General features: G+C 39.6%; 1 long non-coding RNA gene across 1 annotated transcript; it reads left to right on the top strand.

Moving 5' to 3' along the window:
- The first annotated feature begins 3,906 nt into the window (after nucleotides 1-3,906).
- LOC115535874 (uncharacterized) lies at nucleotides 3,907-5,264 on the top strand. Its single transcript, XR_003974569.1, has 2 exons — nucleotides 3,907-3,946; nucleotides 5,183-5,264. It is a non-coding gene; the product is annotated as an uncharacterized LOC115535874 (long non-coding RNA).
- Nucleotides 5,265-5,571: the final 307 nt, after the last annotated feature.

The raw sequence follows: 5,571 nt of genomic DNA, 5'->3' as shown, positions 1-5,571 counted from the left end.
CACAACATTGTTTGTTTAATTGTGGCCAGTTACATTGACCTTTTGATTTATGAAGTTAAGATCAATCCAATAAGACCGGTCCTCACTCATTAAAATGACAAGAGCTCTATGATACAAATCTTGCAGAAAACTAACCGGGGTCCAAAATAAGTTGGGGCTCCTCTAAAAATGATATTCTACCCCTTAAATTCAGAATGAATGCCCCCATAAAAGGAAGTGTTAAGTTGAAAGGTTAAAAGCAAGGGTGAAAAGGTGTGTTTTAAAGAATATGGGAAAGGTTGCCCATATTCTATTGATATTTTATCGTATTTGTCTAAATGCATACTTGACTGTAGATAGATTTATGTGTGAAATTACCAACACAATAGATAAAAAAACAGTGTTTAACACTAACATTATGCATTCCTGCCCATTTTAAGTGGGTATGCTGACATCTTTTTACTGGATAAAGTGTGAACATGTGCATCACTTAGACTACAGTACTGTACACAGCCTAACAAACACATTATTGGTTTGGCATTCAGAGACTGTGACCAGCTGTAAGAGCCATCAGGAACCGACAGACCAAGGACGGCTTTGACAGAAGACGCGAAGCAGAGGCTGTCTGAGGAGGTCTGCGACGCTATCCTGTCTCACACCAAAGCGAGGTTCTCTTTCACTGGCCACCTTGTGAGTGCTACCTTAGAACAAGGAAATATGTTTGAAAGGTACTGCCATTAATTTCCTGCTGATGCTCTGAATGCCACTGTGAAGGCATATCCCACGCTGAACAAGGCAAAGCTCAAGACGGAGCTGTCTCTGATCTATGAGAATCCTGAATCAAGGCTTGCTGTGGTGCACTGGCACTGTACCAGGTTATCATGAGCTAAAACCTCCAGGAGACATTCTCTGAGACTGTGAGTTTGTTGAACATTCTCATAAATACTCCTATGACAACAGCTGAAGCTGAGAGATGTTTCTCAACTTTGAAAAGAATTAAGACATTCCTGCGAAATTCAATGGGCCAGGAACGTCTGAATGCACTGGCCATGCTCTCCATGGAGAGGGAACTAGTCCTCAACATGCGTGATTTCAATGAGAAAGTCATTGACCGCTTTGCTGCACTGAAAGAGAGACGAGCAAAGTTTCAGTACAAGTAATGTAGTCTCTCTCTCTCTCTCTCTCTCTCTCTCTCTCTCTCTCTCTCTCTGTCTCTCTCTCCCTCTCTCTCTCTCGCTCTCTCTCTCTCTCTCTCTCTCTCTCTCTCTCTCTCTGTCCCACCCCCCCCTTCCCCTGAGGATGGACACTGGGTTACAGCGGCCCTCACACCACCACCCCACCCCTTTCAAGTGTATATTGTATATAGTTCTCTGCAGACCTATGGCGGCATCATGCCTTCAGTGTGTATATTGTATATAGTTCTCTGCAGACCTATGGTGGCATCATGCCTTCATATTGTATGTAGTTCTCTGCAAACCTATGGTGGCATCATGTTTCCAGTGTGTCTTGAACAACCACACATAAAAGGTTGCACATATTATATTGATATTTTTTCGTATTTGTCTAAATGCATACTTGACTGTAAATAGATTTATGAGTGGAGTTACCAACACAATAGACTGGCCGTAACACACTCGCCCCTTTTAGAATCACATTCTCTCTCTCACTCTCATTCTCTCACATACAGATAGAGAGAGAATGTTAACTTTTAAGCCCTAAATGTTAACATGCACATTAAAAGTGCATGTATTTGCACTTTTAATCTTGCTTAATTCTACAAGGCAAATAAATTAAGCTAAAACTTAGTTCCCCGGCTCCATTCGTCTTTCTAAGGAAATGTTCTATTTCGTCTTTATTATTTTGTCAGAATGCACCAGAATGCTTAATTTGTTTGTGAAAATCACAAAAAAATCTTCGGGGGGAGGATGCCCCCAGACCCCCCTACAGGGGTTTGGTTTACAAACTTTCAGCCCCCCCTAAAATTAAATTCACCAGCCGCCACTGCAACAGAACAAACTGAAATGAGCATGTACATGAATTTTAATATTGTTTTTACAAGTAGGCTACAACTGACTTGACCGTTGTGTCCTCATAACGTAAACGTTGCAAAAAGATACGCTATGCTCCGCTGTTTCAGACTGATGTTTCCGTTACTCTGAGCAAATCCACTAAAATGCTGAGGGAAACGTTTCACCTTATACCGGGCTGCAAAATTTGTGTCCAAGCAAGCACCGCGTTGTATTGGAGGGTGCGTTATATCGATGTTTGTAAAACAAAGCTTAAGTGTAGTGGAATTAGTCATATTAGTTGTGGTAGTAGAAGTAATGGTAGTGAGAGACAGAGAGAGATATAGAGAGAAAGGGACAGAGAGAGAGAAAGAAGAGAGAGAAGCACAAACTGCTGGAGGTTTAATCAGCCACTCAAAGTGAGCTGTGGTCCTGTATCTGGAGCCTGAAAATGATCTGTCATTGTTGAGCAGAACTGGGGATAACTCAGAGAGAGCCCCGCAAAATTAACACTCAAGGAGCACACCATCAAGTTTAAGCTTTCAATTTTGAAATAATGTTTGCAGACGCAGAAAGGCAGCATAGGATTAATAGGTGACATCACAAACTCTAAATGAAGCAATACACACCCATTAAAAACTCAGAAAGATATTAAAACCAGCATTAAACGGAAACTGTGAGCGTTAAGTTATACATAATAAGTAAAAGATAATGTTTTAAGTTGTATTGAATTTAAGAATCTAGCAAAAAGCTGAATACATAGCCTACATTTCCTTAAAGAGTTTAACATTTTAATATTTGGATGTTTTATGTAGCTAAACTCATGCAAAAGCAGAAGTGGTTAAAGAAAATTACGGAAGAACAAAAAAGAACAAGAGTCATTCATCGACCCCAATGGCTGCTTTATAGCGAAGGTTAAGTGGCTACTACTGCTACTTCTGCTATGAATTCTACTAATACTGCTACTGTTACAACCTCGATAGGATGAGATAGGATGAGTAGGTGACATCACAAAGTCTAAATTAAGCAATAAACACCCATTATAATCTCTGAAAAATAGTAAAACCAGCATTCAACGGAAACTGTGATTGTTCGAAAACTGTAAAGGATTTCAAAAAAGTTGAAATGTTGAAAGTCTTGTCACCCATTTAAACTTAAAATGAAGTCAGTAGCTGTAAGTATGCATAAGTAGCATTTGAAGGTGGAGTAAGTTGAAGAAAATTTGAAAAATCCACCCATTGACATAATTAGAAAATAAATAATGTTTTAAATTGTATTGAATTTAAGAAGTTAGAAAAAAGCAGAATACATGGCCAACATTTCCTTGAAGAGTTTAACATTTTATTATTAGGATGGTTTCTGTAGCTGAACTCATGCAGAAGCAGAAGTTGTTAAAGAAAATTATGGAGGAACAATACAATCTGCATTTCCTGCAGATAATCTAGTGGATGCTGATGGTTGATGATTGCCCAGCATTGTGAAATTAATTCTCAGACATATCTGAAAGCTCCGATGTGTTGAACTATACATCCAGAAACCACCACATACATGCAGTGCAATGTTTATAGGAAGTACGAGAAAACTAAATTAAATAAGCATTGACGTTGACTTAAATGTCATTAAAAAAAATTACAACTGACTTCACCATTGTGCCCTCATATTGTAAACCTAACATAAATGATCTAACATACTGATGTTCATCAAGGTCAACGCAATTGTGGAGAGAAATGTTTCAAATTATATCATGCTGTCAAATCGGGGTCCAACTATACTCCGCGTAACATTAGAGGTTGTGTTATAATGATGTGCGTTATAGAAAAGGTTAATTGTAGTAGTATTAGAAGTAGTATGAGAGAGAGAGAGAGAGAGAGAGAGAGAGAGAGAGAGAGAGAGAGAGAGAGAGAGAGAGAGAGAGAGAGAGAGTCCTGCCAAGGTTACACTCGCAGAAAAAAACACAACATGTAAGTATGACAGTTTAAATAGTTACAGATTAGAAAGAGGACACATTTGTCTACATTATGATGCATCAATTGTTTATGAGAAGTCAAAGTTGTGGAAGTTCCAGGGTTGGAGTTTGAAATAATGTTAAGAATAATGAAGAATAAAAAAGTTTGTATTAGATTAGTTGATTAGCATCACATAAGCAAAACACACCCATTATAAAAACAGAAAAGGAGTGAAAGCAGCATAAAAGTCTAAATGTGATTGTTCAAAAACTGAAGAATAAAGTATGAGTCTTGCAACCTGTTTAAACGTTAAATTAAGTCTGTAGCTGAATGAATCTATGAGCATTTCAAAGTTGAAGAGGATTTGAAGATTCTGCCCATTGTTAAAGAAAAATATATAGGTTGTTTGTAAATTTCGATCTCACTTTCTTTCAAGGAGTAAACATTCACAACATTTCTTTCTGTTGAATTGACCTTAAAATCCACACATTTAAAAATAGCATAGTTTGTTTCGACATGTCTTTAAAACATTACTGCCTGTATTATAGTAAACAAGTTCTTATCTGGTGCTCCAACTAATGCAATGATAATAACTTAGTATAACATACACATCTGGGATTTTTGGAAATTTGTGGATCGTCCAATTCGTTGTAGAATTTATTGAATGCTTTAGTTGTTCTCGGCTTATTCTAGAAGTGAAAGTTATTTGATGTTATAAGAACTGGATTGGATTAAGAAGTATAAAATACTATATCTTGTGTTTTATATTGCATACTGTCGGTATGTAATACTGTCACAGTATGCAATGGGGCATCCGTGGCATACTGGTGAAGGAGTTGGACTGGTGGCCAGTTCGAATCCCGAGCCTCCACGGATGAGGTGCCCTTGAGCAAGGCACCTGAAACCCCCACCTGCTCCCCGGGCGCTGCACCGCGGCAGCCCACTGCTCCGGTAGTGCCGGTGTGCCCCCATGTGTGTGGACCTCTGTGTGTGGACCTCTGTGTGTGTATGTGTTCACCGGCTACCCGGATGGGTCAAAAGCAGAGAAAGAATTTCCCCCTAAAAAAAGGGATGAATAAAGGACTTATCTTATCAATACATCATCAAAATACCGTCTGTTCTTTAAGTAGGCCTACTTAGTTGTGATAAAAAATAAAGTAGTTTCCACTATTTGCTAACGTATTAATGCCATAATAGATCTAGGAGCCAGAAGTGGGGGTTGCACACATCTGACCCTGCTTGTGTTTCCAGATAACCAGAGTAATGGCCGGGTACCAGCGCTGCGTCTCCCTGGCCTTGGTGTGTCTCTTGCTGTGCCACGACTCGCTGGCAGTCTCAAGCAAGAAGCAAAAAACGCAGTGGAAACCTACAGAGGTGGCGTACAAAAGTACGGCGTGCACTTCCCTCAACTCAGAAAAGGCCCATGAAACATTCCTCAAACGTCATGTCAGCGATGAAAATGCACCAAATACCACTGATCTGGATGAGTGGTACAAATATCTCAAAGCTCGGGATATGATTCGGCCCACCCAGTCCTTCCTGAAGCTAAGCGAAAAGGACAAGGTGATTAAGGTGTGCAGCAACCAGGGGGGCTGGCAGTACAGAAACAACAACGCGCCAAGAGCAAACCTGTGCATCAG

Source organism: Gadus morhua, chromosome 22, assembly GCF_902167405.1.
Source record: "Gadus morhua chromosome 22, gadMor3.0, whole genome shotgun sequence".
Taxonomy (NCBI): domain Eukaryota; kingdom Metazoa; phylum Chordata; class Actinopteri; order Gadiformes; family Gadidae; genus Gadus; species Gadus morhua.
This window is presented reverse-complemented; position numbering and strand designations above follow the sequence as displayed.